This window comes from Triticum dicoccoides, chromosome 1B (genome assembly GCF_002162155.2).
Source record: "Triticum dicoccoides isolate Atlit2015 ecotype Zavitan chromosome 1B, WEW_v2.0, whole genome shotgun sequence".
NCBI lineage: Eukaryota > Viridiplantae > Streptophyta > Magnoliopsida > Poales > Poaceae > Triticum > Triticum dicoccoides.
In genome coordinates, this window is record NC_041381.1 from 204,669,512 (window position 1) to 204,696,715 (window position 27,204).

Genomic DNA, 27,204 nt, shown 5'->3' on the forward strand with positions numbered 1-27,204 from the left:
TCTTGGAACCACCGAAGAACATAGTCCAATGTTCCTTGTGAACTTGAGTCGGTAGTTGCTATTCAACCCACTCGGCAAGGAAATCCGCGATTGCTTGGGACTTGATAGCTTTCTTTGCCTCAAACTAGATGTCCAGTGGAAGGAGTTCAATCGCCCATTTTGCTACTCATCCAGTTGCATCTCTGTTATTCAGGATCTCAGACAACGGTGCGTCGTTGACGACTGTAATAGAGTGATCAGAGAAGTAATGTGCAACCTGCTTCATGGTCATGTAAATTCCATAGACAAGATTCTGATAATGAGGATAGTGCTGCTTGGACGGAGTCAAAACATCAGAGAGATAATAAACTGGGTGTTGAACCTTTTACGCTTTTCCTTCTTCTTCTCGCTCGACCGTGAGTACTGTACTGACAACTTGTCCAGTGGCCGCAATGTAAAGCAGTAAAGGCTCTTTGCTGATTGGCGCAGCGAGCACCGGCTGGGTGGAAAGCAGGGCTTTGAGCTCTGCAAACGCTGCATCAGCTTCTTCAGACCACTTGAACTTATCAGATTTCTTCATCAATCGGTAAAGAGACAAGGCCTTTTCACCGAGACGAGAGATGAATTAACTCAAGGCGGCCAAACAACCAGTCAGCTTCTGAACATCAGGCACTCGCACGGGGCATTTCATTCGGAGGATGGTATCAACATTTTCTGGATTGGCGTTGATCCCTCGTTTGGAAATGAGAAAACGGAGCAGCATTCCTCCTGGAACTCCGAATGTGCACTTTGACGGATTAAGCTTGATATCGTACCTTCTTAGGTTGGCAAAGGTTTCTGCAAGATCAGTCAATAGGTCGGAACCTTTGCAAGACTTGATCACGATATCATCCATGTATGCTTCCACATTCCGACTGATTTGGGTGAGCAGGCACTTCTGTGTCATTCTCATGAACGTGGCTCCGGCATTTTTAAGACCGAATGGCATGGTGACATAGCAAAAGCACCCGAATGGGGTGATGAAGGCTGTTTTTATTTCATCGGGACCATACAGTCGGATCTGATGATACCCAGAATAGGCATCTAAAAAATACAATTGCTCACACCCCGCAGTCGAGTCAACAATCTGATCGATACGGAGGAGAGGGAAGTGATCTTTCGGGCAGGCCCGATTGATATGCTTGAAATCAATGCACATGCGAAGTGAATCATCCTTCTTGGGGACCATGACGACATTGGCAAGCCAATCGCACTACTAGGAAAAGGCCTACTAATGGCGCACCGGTTTTGCCTACTAATGGCGCACTACCGGTGCGCCATTAGTAGCACGCCATTAGAATGTTTTACTAATGGCACACCACTGGTGCGCCATTAGTATCTGGTATACTAATGGTGCACCTGGCAGTGCGCCATTAGTATGTAACTCCATGCGCCATTAGTATGCCTCCTGGGGGGCCATATGTAACCATGTGCTTTGTCACACTAATGGCGCACTCTGCCTTGATGCGCCATTAGTATCCTTTGGCATACTAATGGCGCACTCTGCCTTGATGCGCCATTAGTATGAATATTTGGTTTTTTTTTGCTTTTCTGATTTTTGCACAGGTTACAAAATATATTATTGGACAGAATATAGACAGCAGCACACAGCAACATCAAATTCATCGAATACAATAGAAGATTAGTCTCCGAATACAATTCATCATATTAGTCTCCGAATTCAAAAGACCAAACAAAGATAAAACATTACAAGTCTCAAGACCGCGAGTATCGAGTTTGTCTTCACATTACAAGTCGATATCGATCATCTAAACTACCATCACATAAAAGAGAGTTGTGGTCATCACGATGAGCATCATCGCGATCAAACTGGTCTTCATCCGATTCCTCCAACGCTCCCTCCTCTCTCCCGCTAGATAGCAGGCATATCTAGATTCGGCCTCCGCCCTAGTGGTGTACCCTTTGTAATTGTTACCGCTGAAACGGTGAACCTGTCTCCGACACTCCTCCCAGTCGTCGTAGACTCCGGGAACCTTACCCTTGTACACGACATACGACGTCATCTCTATGCACAAGCCAAACAACAGACAATACATAAGCAATATGTAAGTATGCAACAAAAGGATCGGAAGAGAAAAGCAAGACATTAATAGCACGATTCATGGTCCTACTAATAAATAGCATCGATTACATCTAAGTTGAACGACTGTCCAAACCAAAGAGACATACGAATTCATTAAAGTTTAATTACAACATGAGCCAATCAATGTTTCAGAACTACACATCACTACTTTCGACTCGACTCATAGGACAGGAGCATGGATGAAGCCACCGTTTGTCGTGATGGTCATGAAATCGCGGTCATTGTCACCCTGCATTTGTAGCATTCCATCTATCTCATTGTTGGACGGTTGATATCTGAGGTAGAACTGCCCTGACGTATGAAGGACATCTTGATGGATGATGTCCGCAAAGTCCGACTGGATGCGAAAAATTCTTGTCCGAGGTCCGCGTCCTGGATTGCCGACAAGTTCACGGCCCAATCTTTGAGATTATCTGGTAGCATAAGTTGATGATGGTCCCTTACGATCGCCCGCATGCGATGGAGAGCGTAGTAGGCATCCTTCTGACCACCAGGCGGCTGCTTGATGCAGCAGAACTTCGTATTGTGTGAGAACATGTGCTTGCCGTACTTATGAACAGTCCCGGTGAAGGTGCCTCCAGATTTGGCGTAGCCGGGGAGAACATCATCAAGAACTTTCTTGACATTTGTGTAGTCTATCTTGGAGTTACGGTTCGGGTCGAAATACGTGGCCATGGAATATTTCGGGCTTAAGAGGATGAGTGTGCAATGTGTGTCACTGCACAGAACACGGAATGTTAGAAAAAAAGAACGATCGAAATCTAAGAAATCATATGTTACGAGGCGGTTAAGGGATGACTTACTCGGGAAAGTAAGCCACAAGGAAGTTATGCTTATCTAGGTTTGCCAGAATGACGCCTTCGAGGTGTGAACTCGCAACTTGGCGGTCCCCAGCACTGCTCAAGTTCTTGGCACGCATGTAGAAGGGGTCAACTATCACGATGTCCGGGGTCTTGTCTCTAATGATCCGCATCTCCATACTCAACGAAAACAGCCGAACGAAGGTGTAGTGAAGCGGATGAAGGTTAAACATAGCAAAGATGTCATCAAACCGCAGGACGATCGTACCCCCGATGTCGCCATCCACAAAGCCCTTGCCCTCTGGCACCTTTGCCACGAAAACTGGGTATGCCACATCCTTCTCTCTGAGATGCCGCTTCTCCAAAGAAAGAACACTGTCGTGCAGACTCCGCATAGCACCGGTTGCAGCATTCAGCATATTTGGCGGTAGCATCGCCCTACCCGCCACATACACCCTCCTCGAGATATCCTTAGGTGAAGGTGGCCCGTCCTGAGCACGGATCGAACTCGGTGCCGGCTGGCTCACACCGGCGCCCTTGTTAGTCTTTCGTTTCCGTCCCTTCTTCTTGATCTCCTGTAATGGGATTGAGTTCTGCTCACAGACCGCCTTCTTGAGCGTGTTGGGGCTGATAATATTTCGCACCTCAGCTATCTGAGGCTCGGTGAAGGCGGGAGCTGGAGGCGTCTCGTGAGAACTGAACGCCAGACGACGCCTATTGCAATTGGATTTCTCCGCCATACCAGCTAGATTGCGGTCGTCTTGGTTGGGTTCTTGAGAAAGAGGCCCGCAGAACTTGTCAGTGTACCCATGTTCGGCAAAGTACTTATCGACTTTGGTAAATGTACCGTCGTCGTTGTCGTCGTTGTCCGGATCCTATGCCATAGGGCTGTCCGGATCCTGTGCCATAGGGATGTCCGACATTGGGTTGTCCGGTAGGTCCGGTAGCGTTGCGGCGTTCTTGCCATGGCTTGGCGCCGGCACGACTGGCGGTCTTGTCTGTGGGGTGGTGTCCCCCGCCCCCAAACGAATCTGGCTCTTCGGCCAAAGCAGCGGCCAGTTTACGCAGGCGCTGAGGGTCATCTCATCTTCTTCGTCGGCCCCAGCGGGTCGAACCGGAGGTAACAGCTCATCGCAGCCTGGCAGCACCCGAACCACTTCAACCCTATACGCTGTGGGTGGCATCGGATTACCGTGGAACATGCCGTTGCCCGGTTGAACGATTCTGCCCTTGGCGACATCGACCAACTCGGCGCCCATGAAGTGTAAAAGAGTGCAAGGAACGTCGGCGGTGCCCTGCGAAAACATGTACAGGGCGTCAGGGATGCCCAGTCAAAGGCAAGGAGATGAAGTCATCGGCCGAGAGGCTTAGTTACCGTGATGCCGTCGAGCTCGGCTAATGTCGAGGCACCGCCAACGGCGGGCGTGCAACTGACGGTGGGGGCGCTTGCTGGCGAGGTGCCGGCCGGCGTACACCCGGGTGCATTAAGCTCCAATGCTCGTGCCGGCGCCGGAGACACGAATACCGCCTCCGCCGGAGACACCAATGGCGCCACCGCCGGAGACACCAACGGTGCCGCCGCCGGAGACACCAATGGTGCCGCCAGAGACACCAATGGCGCTGCCTGCATGCTGTGCGAGTTGCTAGCCGTGAAGCTGGGAACCGGGGGAGGCCCCTGTTGGCCGCCCGCAATCCACGTCGTCAGCCCATGAATCAACGTAGGCACCATGGCGTTGAGCTTCGTTCCCAGTTGTTGTTCCACTTGCTCTTGGACAAGCTCCGGAATCCGCGCCACTTGTGCCTTGAGTACTTCAACCTCGCGCGTCTGGCTTTCCGAGCTAGCCTTTTTCTCCTTCCGCACACCAGCGGTATAGTATGACCCCCATTTTGTGGACAAGCCTTTGCCGGCCACACGACCAGCTGACGTCGGCTTAGTGAGCTTATCCTTGCTTTTCATTATGTTCAACATCCTATTTAAAGGGGTGTCGAAAGGGGAGCTCTGAGACGACCCCGTGCCACTGCTTTCAGTTTCCTGCGAAAGGCACGTGAACCATTTAGAAATATTGGGGATTAATTAGAGTGCAACCATATGGAGCTAATTACGCGGGGGTGTATTCCTTACCAGAACAAGCTCAAGCGCCCTGGTCTTCGGATCCGTGGTAAGCTCCTTTGTTATCGGGTCCTCCTTGTACCGGGCCCTGACATAGTTCCTGGTCTGCTTGTTACCGTTGTATTTCTCGAAGCGGGGAGGTAGGCCTTGCTCGGCACGCTCCGCGTCCTCCTTGTCCCATATAGGCTCTGCCACTCTGTAACCGCCGGGACCGAGTTTGTGTTCCCCTAAGTTCAACTCCCACATTTCTTCCCCCCACTGACTTGATTCGGAGTTTGCACTGCTCTCGCACTTTATCTTGAACTCCTTGTAGTCATCTTCGCTCATCAAAGGATATTTCTCCTTGATCTTCTCATAACTATCACCTTTATCAATCATTCTCTTCACCGCGCTTCTCCAAGTAGACAGGGCTGTGCTCATCTTCGTGAGGGTGACACTGTTCACTTTATTCCCTGAGAGGCGTGTGTTTTCAAATTCGGCGGGGAACTTGTATCGTTCGTGCAGCTTCGTGAAGAGGAGGTTGCGCAAATTCCCTCAGTCCTTATGCCTAAGGTTCTCGGTGTTGATCGAGATGGTGCTCCGGAGAATGCACCCGAGCTGAACCGAGTACCCCTTGACTATATGTTTGGGCTCCGTTGGATTCCCGTCGGAGTCCACTTGAGTGAATTCCTCCTTGAGGGTGCGGAGCGCATTCGGGCGCCGGTCATTCCTTTGCTTCTTCGGTTGGCTGCCATCTGTGTGTGCGCCGCCATCATCCGTGGTGGTATCCTCGGCGGCACCATTAGTGGTGTCATCCCCGACGCCACTAGGGGTTGTGAAATCAGGATCGGTGTCTTCCGCGGCATCCTCATAGCGGTGAGGTTGTTCCTCCATCTCCTGGGATAGCTCCTAGAATTGCTTGCCGCCCGAACCGCCGACCTCATCGTTGTTGGCCATGTTTCGCTCTAAATAGGAAAACAGTTTGGTCAAAAAGTTGGTTTTTGTCAAGGAACAAGATCATGGTCTCATCATTTAGGGTTTGTCGACACCGAGGCGTCCTAAAAGCTAAGCTTTTATCATTTAGGGTTTGTCGACGCTGAGGCACCCTAAAAGCCTAAGCCGAGGCACCCTAGGTTGGGCCTAATCACTTGGCACTAATCACTTGGCTCTATTGCCACCTATGGTTTAATGCAGCAAGAATGGCGGGGCATTTGATCCTACTTAACTAAGTACTAAGATACCCCGGTCCATGCATTAGTCGCAAGTACCCCATATGTCCTATTTTTAGCAAAGTCATGCTAAAATTCATGGAAAATTTCAGCATGACCTTTGCTGAAAATAGGACATATGGAGTACCCGAATTTGCCGGAACGGAAGTTAATCAACATTCCAGCAAACTCAAGGGCCTCTCGGGGTACCTTCAAATTCATCACGACACGATGGTCGGAGACATGACCTTTGCAAAATGGTCGGAGACACGATGGTCTTTCTCAATGTGATCAATTGATGGATCAACACATAAAACATGTTCAATAAGTATGATTTATAGAGTCAACATTAGTATGAATATATATAAAGTTTTTCTTCATCAGCCAGGCCCATGCAAGTAACTGCATCCAGCAACAATTTCTGCTACTCTGTAACTAACTACACTCTGTATTTATAGATTCATTTCAGATGAGATCAGACAGAGCTCCAACTGTAGCTGCAGCTGAGGGATCCATGAGCCATCATGCCAGCCAGCCAGGAAATAAACTTTACTTTCCAAAGGAAATAAAAATACAATGCATACATACATACTTAAGCAGGTAGATAGATAGATAGATAGATATATGAGCATGTTCAGTTTACAAGAATGAATATGAACAAGCAAAGAATGCATGCATGCATATCAAAAGTTGGCATCTACTGCTACTGCTACTGCTTGCCTCTGCTGCTATTGAATATTTATAATTACCTAAAATTGTTCCTTCCACTACAAGTAAATGCAACTTTTCCATTAATTAAAACTAAATTGTTCCTTCATGATATTCTCTCTTCATCTACCCCTGGGAGTATTTCTAACTTGAAAATCTCTGGTGAACTGCCTGATGATGTACTGGCAGTACAAGCTCTCTTCTTTTCTTACATCTGCTTGTTCTGTACCTTTTTCTGTTAACTGATTAAACATGCAGTGGAGTAGTGTATTGCAGTGCATGCAGTGGAGTAGAGCAGAGAATTTGCAAAGAACTATAGTATCACTGGAGTAAATTGCAGTAGTGCAAGTTTCAGTAGACCAGAGAATATCCCTACAGTAGTGCCCTCCAACAGTAGTTCTTGCTTGCAGTAGTTTTAGGGAGTACTGCAATTTTGCAAGTTTAAAGTAAAATGTTTCAGTTAATGCAAGTACTCCTCTTGCTCTCTACTTTCTCTCTTCTCTTCTTCAGTTAATTAACTGAATTTTACTGATGTTGTTGTTAACTGAATTTTGTGCAAATGATCAGCAACTGCATCAAACTAGATCAGCAAGCAACCAACAAACTAGATCAAAACTGCATCATTGGCAGTGATCAACAAACTGTAGCCAACTAGCCACCAACAGACCCAAAATTGTTTCCACAGAAAAAGGGGTCCAAAAATTTCATGCAAAGGAAAGGTTGAGACTTCATATCATCTTCATAGCCAAAATGAGAACATTCTTTCATGGAAAGATAGATAGAGGGTTGCATTCAAAACTGAAATGGCCATTTCAGAACATACAAACAGAGAATGTGCACAAATACTACTCATTGATACTTCAAAGCATTTGCACAATGCCCTGATCTCATACTCTCCTAGTTCCAAGATGTGTGCAATATGACAACATGAGGAAGGATACGTTCATATCAGTGCAATGCTTTCTTCTCTACCGAATGACATAATGAACATACCAATTATCTTTTTTCTCTACCGAATGAGATCACAGAGTTGCATCTGAAAGAATCGGGGGCGAGCGGGAAGATGGAATCAGGGGCTCTGTACCTGCGGCGGCTGCGCCTGGAGGACGGCACCGTCGACGAACTCGAGGGCGGGGGCACCGGATGCTCCTATCGTTGATGGGGGAGGGGAGAGGCTGGAGGCAAACCCTAGCCGCCAAGCGCACGAGTGCTGCAGCTAGGTGGAGTAACCTCTGCCGGAGACGACGGAGCAGGTGGTCGACGTCGTGGTTGGTGAGGAGCAGGTGGCCGGCGTCGTGGTTGGTGAGGAGAGCGCGAGGAAGAGCACCCCGTCCGAGGAGGTGGTTGGTGCCTTGGTGGCCGGTGGCGGCGGAGGCCTGGAGGATGTGGAAGAAGGCGCAGACGGCGAGGAGGAGTTCGGCGAGGGTCAGGACGGCGGGGGTAGGGGCGCGGGGGCGCGGGGGCGGCGGGGGTGGAGTTTAGTGAGGGTCGGGGCGGTGGCGTCATGGGTCAGGGCAGCGCGCGGGTGGATCTGGTGGCGAGGAAGAGAGGGTCGAAGGGGATCTGGCGAGGGAGAGGGAGGATAGCTAGGGGGAGGGTTCTAATGGCGCACCGTCCAGTCGTGCGCCATAAGTATGACTATTCTAATGGCGCACTTCCCCTCGGTGCGCCATTAGAATTTTGTTTTAATCTAGCCCACTAACCATATCTACAACCTAACCCTATCTACAATAGAACCTACCCACTAGCCCGACTGGTCAGCATGGAGCACACACACCAGGAGGTCCTGGGTTCGATTCCCAGGCTCCCCAATATTTTTTTTATGCATTTTAAATGCTGTTTTTTATATTTATTTGTGTTTAAATATGTTCAAACTTGTTTAAATCATAACAGTAATATTTTTTTATAAAAACAGTAATAATTTTTTTAAAAATATGTTCAAATTTCCTACTTGAAAATATCATCGGCGGCGGCGGTGGAGCGGGGGAGGGTGCGGGGATCGAGATCAAGATGGAGGGGGAATCGAGATCGAGATGGAGGGGGATCGAGATCAAGTGTCCTCATGAATTCAAAAAGTGCCCATGAAATTTAAAAATATTCATGATATCAAAAAGTGCCCATGAAATACAATCGAGAAATGAAGACTGCGATTTAAATACAATCGATCTTAGCTAGCTATCTGTTCACAATCTTCTTGCCCTTCTTTTTCGCAAATGGAGTTCTTCTGTGGAACGGACGTCCTTTAGGTAAGGTGGTCCTGCTTCTTCTTGTGGTGTGTGCTGCTACTTCATCGTCATCGTCATGTTCGATCATCGGGTCGCCGTACTTGTCGAAGTCTTGCTCATTGGCTACTCCATCCATTTCGATGATCTTCCTTTTGCCTCTCCTCACGACAACACGACTGGGCTTTGGCGGGTCGGTAATGAAGAAGCATTGGTCCACTTGGGAAGCCAGTACCCATGGCTCATTTTTTGCGGCGACGTTTGCGCCCACGGTCTTGTATTTGGCTTCGGGTATAACAATGGTGGTGAAATATCGGTCTTCTTTTAGGACGCTTTTGGCCCATCTGACACGGAACATCGGCACCTTCTCTCTAGCGTAGCTTAGCTCCCAGATCTCCTCGATCCTTCAGTAGTATCTGTCCTTGTCCTTACGGTGTAGGATTCCATCGTTACCCCGGAGTTCTGATAACCATCGCTCTTCATGTCCTTGTCCTCGGTGTAGAATGTGTAACCATTGATATCGTACGCCTCATAGGTCATCAGGTTGTGCTCGGCGCCCTGTGACAAGGCGAATATGAGTTGTTCTTCCGCGGAAGAATCTTCATGTAAAGGGTACGACAGAAGCTTCTACTTGAACCAACGCGTGAAACATGAGTTGTGCTCTTTGAGTATATCTCCATCCGTCCTCTGTTGGCCTCGGTCATTGTACATCTTCTCAATAAAGGTTTTGTGCTTTACCACCCAAGGATCGACCACGTCTATGTGTTGTAGCGCGACTAGGTTTGCTCTTTCAAAGTCGGCGAGTCGACCCTCGAAGTCGACATGCATTTCGCGGCGACCCTCACGGTGACCCCATCCAGCGAGCCTGCCGAGGTGCCTGTTGACGGGCAGACCAATGGGGTTCTCGATGCCTAGATAATTCATGCAGTAGGAGATGCACTCTTCGGTCAGAAAGCCCCTGGCTATACTTCCCTCTAGACGTGACATGTTCCGAACGTATCCTTTGATGACACCATTCATCCTTTCGAATGGCATCATGCTGTGCAGGAACGGCGGCCCAAGTTGGATGATATCCTCCACGATATGGACCAGCAGATGCACCATAACGTCGAAGAATGCGGGCGGGAAGTACATCTCAAGCTCGCATAGTATCACCATGATCTCTTCCTGTAGCCTTCTGAGTTGCCTCACGCCAATCGACTTCCGAGAGATGACATCAAAAAAGTTGCATAGGCCAAATAGCGTTTCATGGACATGCGCGTCCATGATCCCACGGATTGCAACTGGAAGTATCTACGTCATCAGCACGTGATAGTCGTGAGACTTCATCCCGCTGAACTTCTGCTTTGCTGGGTCTAGGTATCTGCTTATCTTCCCCGCGTAACTGTAAGGAAGTTTTACTTCTAGGAGGCAGGTGAAAAACTGCTCGATCTCCTCCTGACTTAGAGTGAAGCACGTGGGAGGGTAGTCATTTCTGGTCTTCTTGGCCTTTTTGCCTTTGCGACGACTTTCTGTGTCCTGCTTCGCCTCATCATCATCATCATCATCATCATCATCATCATCATTAGCGTGAAGCTCCTGCCTGATGCCCATTGATTTCAAGTCTGCCCTTGCTTTCGGCCCATCTTTGGTCCTCTCTGGCATGTTGAGCAGGGTACCAAGCAGACTCTCGCACACGTTCTTCGTGATATGCATGACATCAAGGCTGTGAGGCACACGGTGGATCTTCCAGTACGACAAGTCCCAGAAAACAGACCTCGTTTTCCATACCTTCAGCAGCGGCTCTGGCGCCTTTCTCTTCTTTCCCGGCTCTGGCGCCTTTTGCTTCTTTCCCGGCAGTGGGCAGTATTTCCAATTTTTCAATAGCTCATCTATTTCCTCGCCGCTCCTCGTACACGGGCGTTTTCGGGGTTTGGTTTCACCATCGAATAGATCCTTGTGTTTCCTCCACGGGTCATCGTCGCGAAGCCACCTTCGATGTCCCATGAACACGGTTTTCGAAGACCCGGGATCTCTATCTAGCTGGCGATACATTGTGTCATCCATGCACCTTACGCATCCAGAAAATCCGTGGACTACCTGCCCCGCGAGATATCCGTAACCAAGATAGTCGTGCACCGTCGTGGGCAGTGCGGCTCTCATAGGGAAATATTCTTTCTCTGCAGCGTCCCACGTATTGGCTGGCGTTTTCCACAGCGTGTCTAGCTCCTCCTTCAGCAGCCCCAGATACAGATTGATGTCGTTCCCTGGTTGTTTCGGCCCTTCAATTAGCATACTCATGTGAATGTACTTCCTCTTCATGCACAACCAGGGGGGAAGGTTGTACATCCACACAAACACAGGCCAGGTGCTATGTGTGCTTCTCTGGCTACCAAACGGATTGACTCCATCAGTGCTCGCGCCCAGCACGATGTTCCTTGGATCCTTCCCAAATTCTGGGTATTCGAAGTTCAACGCTTGCCACTGGCTCGCATCCTAAGGGTGACTCAGCATCTTGTCTTTTTATTTATCTCCGGATCATTTCCGTCATCTTCCCGCTTCTTCTCCTCCCTATTCGCGTGCCAACGCAGGAGCTTTGCTACCTTAGGGTCCACGAAATACCGCTGCAGACGAGGAGTGATCGGAGAGTACCACACCAATTTTCGAGGAGCTTTCTTCCTCTTCTTGTATCGAGTGACGCCGCACACCGGACATATGGTAGACTGCGCGTGCTCGTCCCGATAAATGATGCAATTGTTCATGCACACATGGTATTTCACGTGAGGTAAATCCAAAGGACACACGATTTTCTTCGCCTCCTCGAAACTGGTCGGGCACTTGTTCCCCTTGGGAAGACGTTCGTGCCAGAATGACATGTTCTCGTCAAAGCATGCGTCGGTCATTTTGTGTTTTACCTTCATCTCCAGAGCCATGAGCATTACTTTCAGGCGGGTATCCTCGGGCCTGCATCCTTCATACAATGGAGTAACCGCGTCTATCTCCATTTCATCCAGCTTAGCTTTCTCTCGGGCGGCAGCTCTTGCGTTATCCGTCTGCTTGCGAAGCAGCTCTTGAATATGAGGGTCCTGCACCCAGCCTCCATCGTCGTCTGCTCCGGCATCTTCATATTCATGATCATGCCCTTCGTCTTGATCTTCCTCATCATCATGTACGACATCTTCTACATGATGATTGTGTACATCATCACCGTCGTGATCATGTCCTGGAGATTCTTCGTCTTCTCGCCCGCCCTCGCCGTGGTGGTTGTCTTGTTGCCCTTCCTCATTTCTTGCTCGGCCCCCATGGACGACTTCATAGTCATCTTCATCACCTTGCCACCGATAGCCATCCATGAAACCACGCAAGAGCAGGTGGTCCCACACCTGCCCGGAATCTGGGTCCGCAATAAGGCTCTTCAGCTTGCATCTTCGACACAGACATCTTATCTCCGTCTCATTCTTTTGAAGCATCTCGGCCTTCGCGGAGCTCAAAAACCTATTCACGATGCTTTCGGTCATCGTGCGGACCATGGTCGCCTGCGGGGTAGAGCAAAACGATATTTTAGAACCAAGAAAATTTTTGGCATGACCTTCCCTAAAAATAGGACCAAAAAGAATGCATAGTGCCAAAATTCTCGCCCAAACGGAAATGAATCAACATTCCGGCAAAATATTGGCAACTATCGCATTTCAAATACCGGTACCTGCAAACACAAACATATATGCAACACCACAAACACAAGCAACACCACAAACATACATAGATCTAGCTAGGCCACAAAAAGTGCATGTGCACGTTGTTGGAGCGAGCTAGGGAGAAAAAAAGTAGATCTACATCATGAAGATAGCTTTCCCCTTACTTACCTATCAAAAAAAAGGTAATTTCACCACTTAATTTTGATGAATCTATGGTGCAAATGAGGTGAGGAGGAGGAGGCAGCCGAGACAAGCTTGGAGGAGGAGGTGGAGAGAATGAAGTGGGGAAAGTGAGTGGGTAGGTGGGCTGTCCAAAATATCTTGTTGGTCCCAAGTTACTAATGGCGCACCACCACGAAATGCGCCATTAGTAACCCTGGTTACTAATGGCGCACCGGCAGGTGGTGCGCCATTAGTACTTTTTGCAGAAAAGTAAAAAAAAAACATATGTATTCTAATGGCGCACTGTGGAAAAGTGCGCCATTAGTAGTTTAAACTAGTAATGGCGCACTATGGCATAGTGCGCCATTAGTAGGTTTGCAAAAAAGTAAAAAAAAATATACTAATGGCGCACTGTCTTGGTCGTGCGCCATTACTAGTTCTCACTAGTAATGGCGCACTTTGTCAACCTGCGCCATTAGTTTGTATGGAAAAATGGGAAAAAAATCAATAGTAGTGGCGCACCGTGAGTACGGTGCACCATTAGTATATAGTAGTGGCGCACTATTTACCTGGTCCGCCATTAGAATCAGTCCTATCTATAGCCCTTTTCCTAGTACTGTCGGAGTGGTAGATTTCACGGATGAACTCTGCTGCCAATAGTCGAGCCACTTCTTCGTCGATTGCTTTTCTCTTCTAAATGGTGGACCGACGAAGGTGCGCTTTGACGGGTTTTACCTTGGGGTCAACACACAAACGATGCTCAGCCAGTCCTCTGGGTACACCTAGCATGTCAGAGGGTTTCCATGTGAAGATGTCCCAGTTCTCACGGAGGAACTGGATGAGCGCTTCTTCCTATTTGCTGCCGAGCGTCGTTGATATATGAGTCGGTGCAACATTGGGATCAGTCGGGTGAATATGAATCGGCTTTGTTTCACCACTCAACTGAAACGCAGAGTCCGTCGCAGGCTTCTTGGCTCGGAGAAAATCACTCGGATCCGCACTCTTCTGATAATCTTGGAATTCAACCGCCGCCATCTGTGCATCGGCGATTTTGGAACCTTTCTGGAAACATTCTTCTGCTTTCTACCGATTGCCAGTGACCGTGATAACACCTTTGGGACCAGGCATCTTCAACTTGAGGTACACATAACACGGTCGAGCCATGAAACCTGCGTATGCCGGTCTCCCTAGGATGGCGTGATAAGCACTCGGGAAATCCACGACTTCAAATGTCAACTTTTCTTTTCGGTAATGCTTGGAGTCACCGAAAACCACGTCGAGAGTGATCCGGCCAAGTGACTCGGCCTTCTTTCCGGGAATAACGCCATGAAAGCTCATGTTGCTCTCGCTAAGCTTGGACATCGGGATGCCCATCCCCTTCAAGGTTTCAGCATACAAGATATTCAGGCCGCTTCCTCCATCCATCAGCACTTTAGTCAGTCGAGTGCCACCAACCACTGGGTCGACCACCAGCGCTTGCCTCCCGGGGGTGACTACGTGAGCAGGATGGTCTGACTGGTCGAATGTGATGGCTATCTGAGACCATTTCAGTTACGTGGTCGTCGTCGCCGGAGCAACCATATTCACTTCTCTGTTGATGACCTTCAACTGACTCTTGCTATCAACATCGGCAAAAATCATGAGGGTGGAATTGAGCTTGGGGTAACTGTCATCTTCTTCTTCCTCCTCATCTCTGTCCGACTCCTTGTCCTTCTCATTGGGCTATTTCTCTCGGAACTGTTGGATCAGGAGTCGACATTGTTGAGTGGTATGCTTTGGGTAAATCAGACTACCTTCCTCATCTTTCTTCATGTGGATGTGACTCGGCAAGTCCAGCACATCATTTCCTGCTTGATCTTTCACCTTCTTAGGAGGCCAGGGCCCCTTAGGTTTTCCATTAAACTTTCCTTGAGCCACTGCTGCAATCTCCCCAGGTGCCGCCGGCTCGGCTTTACGCTTTTACTTCCGACTGGAACCACCTCCACCGGCCTCTTGGCCGACTGGTTTACTCTTCCCGCTTCGGAGTCGATCCTCTTCTTCTCCATTAGCATACCGGGTGGCTATCTCCATCATCCGGGTCAGAGTCATATCTCCAGTCCGACCGAACTTCAGAACCAACTCTTGATACTTGATGCCTTCCTTGAAAGTGCACACCGCCCGATGCTCGGATACATTCTCCACGGTGTGATGCAAAGTTGTCCACCTCTGAATGAATTCCCTCAAAGTTTCATTCGGCTTCTGCACACTATGCTGCAACTCGGGAAGCCCTGTTGGCCGCTTGCACGTGCCCTCAAAGGTTCGTACGAACACTCAAGATAGCTCTTCCCAGCTGTGTATACTGTCTGGAGCCAACTGAGTCAACCACGCTCGGACTGACCCTTCCAACATAAGAGGGAGATGCTTCATTGCTATTTCGTCATTTTCGCCTCCAATCTGCACAGCCACTCGGTAATCTTCAAGCCAAGTTTCAGGCTTGGACTCCCCAGTGAACTTACTGACTCATGTTGCCAATCTGAAGTTGGGAGGAATCACTGCTGCTCTGATGGCTCTGCCAAAACACTCTGGGCCTGAAACATGTAATCTGCTGCCACTCGGACAATCTCTGCCCAGATCTTCTCTGTGTGCTCTATTCTGGTCGACCAGGCCTTGAATGAGAATGGATCTCGCATCGAAGCCTGGCTCTCTTGGGTCAACTGGAACTCTACGCTCGTCCCTGTGACGGTGTCTGTCATCGTTCTGCCGAGGCACGTACGAAGCACTCCTCGGGGGAGGCGTTGGCACTCGACGACGATTGTCGCAGTTGAACTGACGATCGTACTGCCCACGACCTTCACGACGCGGAGGCGATCTTGGGCTATGGGCCGACTGAACTGTATCTGCCACCACAGATCTGCCGTGTATCCTATTCCGCGACTGAGACACCACATAATTCTGCTCTCCTGCCGCTCGTAGCAGGTCCCTGATCTGCTCCAACCCTCGGCCAGCCTCTGACTGAGAAGGTTGAATCGACTCTGCAATTCGGGCCGCAGCAGTGAGGTTCTGAATCGGAGTATGGTATACCTTAGGTGGAGGTGGGAAAAGCTGTCGTCGACTGGAATCAGGAACTCAATCCCGGGCTCGCTCATCAAGAGCGCGCTGCAGGTTCTCCAGTCGAGTGCGCTCAGCCAAGTTAGCCAAGCATGCCTCCTCCAAGGCCCGAGCCTCGGGAGTTTCTCCAACGATGGGCATGTGAAGTGCGTCCATGTTGCGACGACGAAGATCCTCTCTCTGCTGCGAAGAGAGAGGTTTGGGACGGTACTCCTCATGGACACGTGATGGATTGCCGCCAGCTCCTTCGCCGTCTTCACGGTGAAAGCCAGGCGGGCTACATGGACCATCGACCATCAGGACTTCAGCGGCAGGATCGCTGCTATCGCACTCGGATGACGTTTCCGCTGAGCCAGTCGACAGATCGAACAGGCCGTGGAGAGTTTCGTCGGGCTTGATTGCCACGACTTGTTGAGTGGATGGATGCCAAGCCACCGCGTGCTTCACCCACCGCAGAAGCCACGACCGACTAGATCGCTTGCGGTGGCGCACAGCAGGGAGGGAAGATGTTGCCGGAGTCGACTAATACTGGGTCGACGGCTGCCAAAGAAGCACGTCATGAACGCACGCGCGAAAGTGCGTCGCCCCTCGCACGGGGAGCGCCTCGACATCAAGCGGAGCTTCCTGGAGCCACGCTGAGTCATCGGCGATGAAAACGAGCATGCCAAGACGGATCTCACGGCCCTCAACTATCTCGCCGACGGAAACCATGATGATGATCGGAAAATAAACTTGCAACTTCACCAACAAGTCGCTAAGACACCGGCCCCACGGTGGGCGCCAGCTGTCGTGGTTCTAAGTCTGACAGTAGAAATGGGGGGTAGGTATGGAGAGGCAAGATCTTAGCTATGGCAAAGATGTACACACGAGGTTTTACGAGTTCAGGCCCTTCTCGAAGGAAGTAACAGCCCTACGTCTCGGTGCCCGGAGGCGGTCGATTGGATTATGTGTGTTGTGTTACAGGTGGTGCGAACCCTTGTCCCAGAGGAGGGAGGGTGTCTTATATAGACTGCGCCAGGACCCCAGACCACCTCCATTACAAGGAGCTTAATGTACATAAAGTAAGGGGGTTACCGGTAACGGCAGTCTTAAATACTCTTAATGCTCATGAACACTAAGGAGTGAATGCCCAGCCGTTGTACGTTCTTCCTACTCCTGGTCTTCGATATAGTCGAGTCATTCCCCATACGATCAAGTGAAAGTGGGGAATGACGGCCGAGTGATTATCCCGTCGAGTGGATTCTTGGTCTTCTTATCTTCTGGGGTAGTGACCTTGGGTAGGACGTATAGGTCAGGCCTATGACCCTACCCCAGGTCTGTATCCTCATCACTATGCGTGTCAACATTACCGATCCAGGGATGACACTGACGCACAGAGATCAGACTGTTTGAGGTATGGTCGCTACATCCATCATCTGTAAAAAAATCAGAATTTTTTGACGCTCCAATAGTTTTAAACAATTATGTTACGGGAAGCAATTTCTGTTTTTGCACAGAATCAAGTCAACTATCATCCACACTATCCCAAAGGCTTTACTTGGCACTTTATTGAAACAAAAGCTGTAAAACATGATTACTACAATAGCTTAATCATGTGAACACACAAATACAGTATGTATAAATATTAGGTTGTCTCTACATAAGAACATTTCTTTAAAGCTTTTTAGCTAAGCATGATGATTTAATGATACTCTTCCAAGCCCAATTTCGATGATAATTTTATTCATACTCCAAAATATATAAGTGAAGTTCATGGAGCATTCTAAAATTAATATAGATTGACCAATATCCAAGATCAAAATATATAAGTGAAGCACACAAAGCATTCTATAAAGCCATACTCAAAAGATTTAAGTGAAGCACAAAGAGCATTCTATAAAGCCATACTCAAAAGATTTATGTGAAGCGCAAAGAGAATTCTGTAAAGCCATGAAGGACTATCTCATACTAGCATGGTGCATAAAGGAAAAGAAAAAAAACAAAAGACGCATATCATGTGAACAAAGCAAAAATCGAGGTATACCGATAATTTTTGAAGAATAAACATGGGATGCCTTCCGGGGCATTGCCAAACTTAGATGCTTGAGTCTCCTTGAAATATTTACTTGGGGATGCTTGGGCATCCCCAAGCTTGAACTATCGCTTCTCCTTATTCTTCTCATATTGATAACTCCTCGATCTTCGAACACTTCATCCGCACAAAACTTAACAAAACCCTTGTGAGATCCATTAGTATAATAAAGCAAATCACTACCTTTAGGTACTGTTGTAAACTCATTCCAATTTCATATTAGCATTATATCTACTGTATTCCAACTTCACCATGGTTCATACCCCCGATACTACCCATAGATTCATCAAAATAAGTAAATAGAACACCCTATAGCAATCTGGAAATTTCATATACTTCTGTAACTCCAAAAATTCTGAAAAATATGACAAAATAAAAAAATTGCATTGCAGTACTGTGTAAATATTTCAAGAATTTATCACATTCCAACAGCTCAGATCAATTCAGTTACTGGGTGCAAAAGTTTCTGTTATTTGCACTGCACATACGAAACAAGCAATCTAATCATCCTAAAGGCAAATCTTGGCACATTATTTTTATAATACAAAGGATTTGTACAAGGGGATGATTATTTTTGAGAAACTTCCATGTTCTACATTGTTTCCATGAGCATGAACACAAGTGTTCAAGGCCGACCCTCACTTCTCCAATGCATAACCTTCCAATCACATCTCTTTTTGAAAAATGTATTAGCATAAGAGCAAGTAAAAAATTGTATTTTCCATTATTTAATTCTTTTGTTTCACCCACAACTAAAGAAAACAAAGACAAAAGGGAAAACAAAATCTACTTAATGAAGAAAGCAAACAAGCACACACGAGAATATCAACCCCACGCTATTGCTCCCCGGCAACGGTGCTAGAAAAGAGCTTGATAATCCCCAAGTGCAAGGAATCATCGTAGCAATTTCCAAAGGTGGAAGTGATAAGTATGGAGTGTCGAACCCACAAGGAGCTAAAGCTAAGATCAATATTCTCTCAACTCCTATCTACCACTGATACGACTCTACGTACACCGAACGTTTGCTTCCATCTAGAAATGAGAAATAAAACTACGTTGTGTGTATGAAGAGGATAACTTTGCATGATATCGGAGAAGTAAAATATAAAAATAGGTGATCTTATCATAAAGTTAGAATATATCACAATATATTACAAATAGCGAGTGTGGAATAATGATCGAACGGTGTGCGGAATTGTCCTAGGCAATTGTTAACAAGATTGGTAATCATCATTGTAATTTTATATAAGGGAGAGGCATAAGCTAACATAATTTCTCTACTTAGATCATATGCACTTACGATTGGAACTCTAGCAGACATCTGCAACTACTAAATATCATTAAGGTAAAACCCAACCATAGCATTAAAGTATCAAGTCCTCTTTACTCCCATACACAAACAACCCCTTTACTCGGGTTTAAGTTTCTATCACTCTAGCAACCAACTATAAGTGAATCATGAACATATTGCAACCCTACAGCGGGAATCCCTCACGGGTGCGCAACACGGAGGGCACCGTAGGACAACACCAAACTAAAACATGCAACTCAAACCAATCTAGATCATCAATCAACCCAAAAGATAAAAGAAATCTACTCAAAACATCATAGGATGGCAACACATCATTGGATCATAAAGCATCATAGGATGGTAACACATCATTGGAGGGCACCATAGGGGATTAAAAAGGGGTGTAGGAGAGTGGACCGCTTAAAAGAGATGAGGAAGGTGATGTTGATGAAGACGGTCACTGCGGCGATGGTTCCCGCGATGGCACTCCGGCACCACCAAGAGAGAGGAGGAGAAAGTCTCCCTCTTTTGCTTCCTCCTCCATGGCCTCCCCCTAGATGGGAAGAGGTTCTCCCTTTGGTCCTTTGCCTCCATGGTGATGATGGCCCCCTCTAACTTCCTCCTCCATGGCCTCCAGTGATCAGGGCCCCCTCTGGCAGGGTTCCAGAGAGGGCCTAGATTGATTTTTCGTGGGTACAGAGGCTTGCGGCGGCGGAACTTCTCGTCTAGGGTTCTTGTTGGAGGTTACGAGATATAGAGGGGTACTTGGCATTGGAATCAAGTCAGGGGGACACCCGAGGGGCCCACAAGCCGTAGGTTGCGCCCAGGGGAGTGGGTGCACCCCCTTGGCTTGTGGCCTCCTCGGTCACCTTTTGGCACAGCTCCGGTGCTCCGTGGGTCTCTTCTGGTCCATAAATGATCATAGTAAATTTTTAGCCTATTCCAAGAACTTTTATTTCTGCACAAAAAACGACAACACGGTAGTTCTGCTGAAAACAACATTAGTCCGGGTTAGTTCTAACCAAATGACACCAAAACCATATAAAATTGTTGTAAACATCGCATGAATACTTCATAAATTATAGATACGTTGGAGACGCATCAGTAGTCCCCAAGGCCGGTTTATCATTTATGATGTGTCGGGTCTTCATTGAAGCTGTATAACTTGGAAACAACCGAATGTTGTAAGTCCTGATACGTCCAATTCGCATCATGCTTTTATATCGATATTTATTGCATTATGGGCTGTTATTACATGTTATGTCACAAAACTTATGCTTATCTCTCTTATTTTACAAGGTTTACATGAAGAGGGAGAATGTCGGCAGCTGGAACTCTGGGCTGGAAAAGGAGCAAATATTAGAGACCTATTCTGCACAACTCCAAAAGTCCTGAAACTCCATGAAAGTCATTTTTGGAATTAATAATAAATATTGAGCGGAAGAAGTACCACAGGGGGCCCACACCCTGGCCACGAGGGTGGGGGCGCGCCCTACCCCCTGGGTGCGCCCCCTGCCTCGTGGAAGGCATTTACCCTAGAAAAAATCATCAGCAAGCTTACGGGACGAAACTCGGCCGCCACGAGGCGGAACCTTGGCGGAACCAATCTAGGGCTCCGGCGGAGCTGTTCTGCCGAGGAAACATCCCTCCGGGAGGGGGAAATCATCGCCATCGTCATCACCAACGATCCTCTCATCAGGAGGGGTTCAATCTCCATCAACATATTCACCAGAACCATCTCCTCTCAAACCCTAGTTGATCTCTTGTATCCAATCTTTGTACCAAAACCTCAGATTGGTACCTGTGGGTTGCTAGTAGTGTTGATTACTCCTTGTAGTTGATGCTAGTTGGTTTATTTGGTGGAAGATCATATGTTCAGATCTTTAATGCATATTAATACCCCTATGATTATGAACATGAATATGCTTTGTGAGTAGTTACGTTTGTTCCTGAGGACATGGGAGAAGTCTTGCTATTAATAGTCATGTGAATTTGGTATTCGTTCGATATTTTGATGAGATGTATGTTGTCTCTCCTCTAGTGGTGCTATGTGAACGTCGACTACATGACACTTCACCATTGTTTGGGCCTAGAGGAAGGCATTGGGAAGTAATAAGTAGATGATGGGTTGCTCGAGTGACAGAAGCTTAAACCCTAGTTTATGTGTTGCTTCGTAAGGGGCTAATTTGGATCCATATGTTTCATGCTATGGTTAGGTTTACCTTAATACTTATTTTGTAGTTGTGGATGCTTGCAATAGGGGTTAATCATAAGTGGGATGCTTGTCCAGGAAAGGGTAGTACCCAAGCACCGGTCCACCCACATATCAAATTATCAAAGTAACGAACACGAATCATATGACCGTGATGAAAACTAGCTTGATGATAATTCTCATGTGTCCTCGCGAGCGCTTTTCTCTATATAAGAACTCGTCCAGGCTTGTCCTTTGATACAAAAAGGATTGGGCCACCTTGATGCACCTTATTTACTTTCATTGCTTGTTACCCGTTACAAATTACCTTATCACAAAACTATCTGTTACCGATAATTTCAGTGCTTGCAGAGAATACCTTACTGAAAACCGCTTGTCATTTCATTCTGCTCCTCGTTGGGTTCGACACTCTTACTTATCGAAAGGACTATGATAGATCCCCTACACTTGTGGGTCATCAAGCCTCTTTTTTGGCGCCGTTACCGGGGTGTAAAGCGCCTTTGGTGAGTGGAACTTGGTAAGGAAAAATTTATATAGTGTGCTGAAATTTACTGTCACTTGTTACTATGGAACATAATTCTTTGAGGGGCTTGTTCGGGGTATCTGCACCCCGACCAGTAGAGCAAAGAGTTGCTCCTCAACTTACTGAACCTACTTAAAATGTTTACTTTGAAATTCCTTCGGGTATGATAGAGAAACTGCTAACTAATGCTTCTACACGAGACAGGACATTGCATCCCGATTTGCACCAAATCTATGTGGATGATGTTTGTGGATTATTTAAGCTTGTAGGTATGCCCGATGATGTTATCAAGAAGAAGGTCTTTCCTTTATCTTTGAAGGGAGATGCATTGACCTGGTTTAGGCTATGTGATGATATGGGATCATGGAACTACAAATGATTGAAATTGGAATTTTATCAGAAGTTTTATCCTATGCATCTTGTTCATCGTGATTGTAATTATATATATAATGTTTGGCCTCGTGAAGAAGAAAGCATCGCTCAATCTTGGGGGAGGCTTAAGTCAATGTTATATTCATGCCCCAATCATGAGCTCTCAAGAGAAATGATTATTCAAAAAAATTATGCTCGTCTTTCTCTCAACAATCGCTCCATGCTCGATACTTCTTGTGTTGGGTCTTTTATGATGAAGACTATTGAATTCAGATGGGATTTATTGGAAAGAATTAAACGCAACTCTGAAGATTGGGATCTCGAAGAAGGTAAGGAGTCAGGTATGACACCTAAGTTTGATTGTGTTAAATCTTTTATGGACTTGACTCTGAGATAGTAGCTTCTTTCTGTGAATCATTTGCTACTCATGTTGATATCCCTCAGGAGAAGTGGTTTAAATATAATCCTCCCACTGAAGTAAAAGTAGTTGCACCTATTAAAGTTGAAGAAAAGAATATCACTTATAATGATCCTATTGTTCCTACTACTTATATTGAGAAACCACCTTTCCCTGTTAGGATAAAGGATCATGCTAAAGCTTCAACTGTGGTTTGTAAGAGTAATACTAAAACACCTACACCACCTTAACAAATTAAAGTTGAACCTAGTATTGCTATGGTTAAAGATCTCTTGGCTAATAATATTGATGGGCATGTTATTTACTTCTGTGATGAAGCTGCTAGAATTGCTAGACCCGATGCTAAACATAAACATAGACCTGTTTTCGGCATGCCTGTTATTTCTGTTAAAATAGGAGATCATTGTTATCATGTCTTATGTGATATGGGTGCTAGTGCTAGTGCAATACCTCATTCCTTATACAAAGAAATTATGCATGATATTGCACCTGCTGAGATAGAAGAAATTGATGCTACAATTAAGCTTGCCAATAGAGATACTATTTCACCAGTTGGGATTGTTAGAGATGTTGAAGTTTTGTGTGGGAAAGTTAAATATCCTACTGATTTTCTTGTTCTTGGTTCCTCACAAGATAGCTTTTGTCCCATTATATTTGGTAGACCCTTCTTGAATATTGTTAATGCTAGGATAGATTGCGAAAAGGATGTTGTTACTATTGGTTTGGGGGATATGTCTCATGAGTTTAATTTTGCTAAATTTCGTAGACAACCCCATGATAAAGAATTGCTTAGTAAGGATGAAATAATTGGTCTTGCTTCTATTACCGTGCCTCCTAATGATCCTTTAGAACAATATTTCCTTGACCATGAAAATCATATGTTTATGAATGAAAGAAGGGAGATAGATGAAGTATTCTTTAAAAAGGGACCTATTTTGAAACACAACTTGCCTGTTGAAATCCTAGGGGATCCTCCTCCACCCAAGGGTGATCCCGTGTTTGAGCTTAAACCATTACCTGATACTCTTAAATATGCTTACCTTGATGAAAAGAATATATATCCTGTTATTATTGGTGCTAACCTTTCAGAGCAGGAAGAGGAGAGATTATTGAAAACTCTCAAGAAGCACCATGCTGCTATTGGATATAATCTTGACGATCTTAAGGGCATTAGTCCCACTCTATGCCAACACAAAATTAAATTGGAGAAAGACGCCCATCCAGTTATTGATCACCAACGATGGTTGAATCCTAAGACGAAAGAAGTGGTAAGAAAAGAAATACTAAATCTCCTAGAGGCAGGTATAATTTATCCCGTTGCTGATAGTCAGTGGGTAAGTCCTGTCCATTGTGTCCCTAAGAAGGGAGGTACTACTGTTGTTCCTAATGATAAAGATGAATTAATCCCGCAAAGAATAGTTACAGGTTATAGAATGGTAATTGATTTCCGCAAATTAAATAAAGCTACTAAAAAGATCATTACCCTTTACCTTTTATTGATCAAATGCTAGAAAGATTATCCAAACATACACATGTTTGCTTTCTAGATGGTTACTCTGGTTTCTCTCAAATACCTGTGTCAGCAGAGGATCAAGAAAAGACCGCTTTTACTTGCCCTTTTGGTACTTTTGCTTATAGACATATGCCTTTTGGTTTATGTAATGCACCTGCTGCCTTTCAAAGATGCATGATGGCTATGTTCTCTGACTTTTGTGAAAAGATTTGTGAGGTTTTCATGGATGATTTCTACGTTATGGATCCTCTTTTGATGATTGCCTGAGCAACCTTGATCGAGTTTTGCAGAGATGCGAAGATACTAGTCTTGTCTTGAATTGGGAAAAGTGCCACTTTATGGATAATGAAGGCATTGTCTTGGGGCATAAAATTTCTGAAAGATGTATTGAACTTGATAAAGCTAAAGTTGATGCTATTGAAAAGATGCCATGTCCCAAGGACATTAAAGGTATAAGAAGTTTCTTGGTCATGCCGGTTTTTATAGAAGGTTCATTAAGGACTTCTCTAAAATTTCTAGGCCTCTAACTAATCTCTTACAAAAAGATATTCCTTTCATTTTCGAAGATGATTGTGTAGAAGCATTTGAAATACTCAAGAAAGCTTTGATCTCTGCACCTATTGTTCAGCCACCTGATTGGAATTTACCCTTTAAAGTTATGTGTGATGCTAGTGATTATGCTGCAGGTGCTGTTCTAGGACAAAGAGTTGATAAGAAACTAAATGTCATTCAATATGCTAGTAAAACTCTAGACAGTGCCGAGAGAAATTATGCTACTACTGAAAAAGAATTCTTAACAGTTGTATTTGCTTGTGATAAGTTCAGACCTTACATTGTTGATTCTAAAGTAACTGTTCACACCGATCATGCTGCTATTAAATATCTTATGGAAAAGAAAGATGCTAAACCTAGACTTGTTAGATGGGTTCTCCCACTACAAGAATTTCATTTGCATATTATTGATAGAAAGGGAGTTGAGAACCCCGTTGCAGACAACTTGTCTAGGTTAGAGAATGTTCTTGATGACCCACTACCTATTGATGATAGCTTTCTTGATGAACAATTAGCTGTCATAAATGCTTCTCGAACTGCTCCATGGTATGCTGATTATGCTAATTACATTGTTGCTAAATTTATACCACCTAGTTTCACATACCAGCAAAAGAAAAAGTTTTTCTATGATTTAAGACACTACTTCTGGGATGACCCACACCTTTATAAAGGAGGAGTAGATGGTGTTATTAGACGTTGCGTACCTGAGCATGAACAAGAACAAATCCTACGCAAGTGTCACTCCGAGGCATATGGAGGACACCACGCTGGAGATAGAACTACGCACAAGGTATTGCAATCCGGTTCTTATTGGCCTACTCTCTTCAAAGATGCCCGTAAGTTTGTCTAGTCTTGTGAGGAATGTCAAAGAATTGGTAATATTAGTAGACGTCAAGAAATGCCTATGAACTATTCTCTTGTTATTGAACCATTTGATGTTTGGGGCTTTGATTACATGGGACCGTTTCCTTCCTCTAATGGGTATACACATATTTTAGTTGTTGTTGATTACGTTACTAAGTGGGTAGAAGCTATTCCAACTAGTAGTGCTGATCATAACACCTCTATTAAGATGCTTAAAGAAGTTATTTTTCCAAGGTTTGGAGTCCCTAGATATTTAATGACTGATGGTGGTTCACATTTTATTCATGGTGCTTTTCGTAAGATGCTTCCTAAGTATGATGTTAATCATAGAATTGCATCTCCATATCACCCACAGTCTAGTGGTCAAGTAGAATTGAGTAATAGAGAGCTTAAATTAATTTTGCAAAATACTGTTAAAAGATCTAGAAAGAATTGGTCCAAGAAACTTGATGATGCGTTATGGGCTTATAGAACTGCATATAAAAATCCTATGGGTATGTCTCCATATAAAATGGTCTATGGAAAAGCATGTCACTTACCTCTCGAACTAGAACATAAGGCATATTGGGCCATTAAAGAGCTCAATTATGATTTAAAACTTGCCGGTGAGAAGAGGTTATTTGACATTAGCTCACTTGATGAATGGAGAACTCAAGCCTTTGAGAATGCCAAACTGTTTAAAGAAAAAGTTAAAAGATGGCATGACAAAAGGATACAAAAGCACGAGTTTAATGTAGGTGATTATGTGTTGCTATAAAACTCTCGTTTAAGGATTTTTGCAGGAAAACTTCTCTCTAAATGGGAGGGCCCTTACGTTATCGAGGAGGTCTATCATTCCGGTGCCATAAAAATCAACAACTATGAAGGCACAAATCCGAAGGTGGTGAACGGTCAAAGAATCAAACATTATATCTTAGGTAATCCCATAAATGTTGAAACTAATGTTATTGAAACCATAACCCCGAAGGAATACATAAGGGACACTTTCCTGAACGTTTCGGACTTAAAAAACGAATAGGTATGTGGTACGGTAAGTAAACCGACTCCAAAACAATTCTAACATCATTTTTTCTCCGTTTTGGAATATTTAAGAAAATAGGAAAATAAGAAGTAGTCCGGGAAGGACACGAGGCATCCACAAGGGTGGAGGGCGCGCCCTACCCTCCTCGGCGCACCCCCTGCCTCGTGGGCACCTCGTGTGCTCTCCGGACTCCGTTTTCTTGCACGATACTTATTTTGGTCGGTAAAAATTCATTATATAATATCCCGAAGGTTTTAACCACCGTATCACACAAATATCCTCTGTCTTTGTTCCG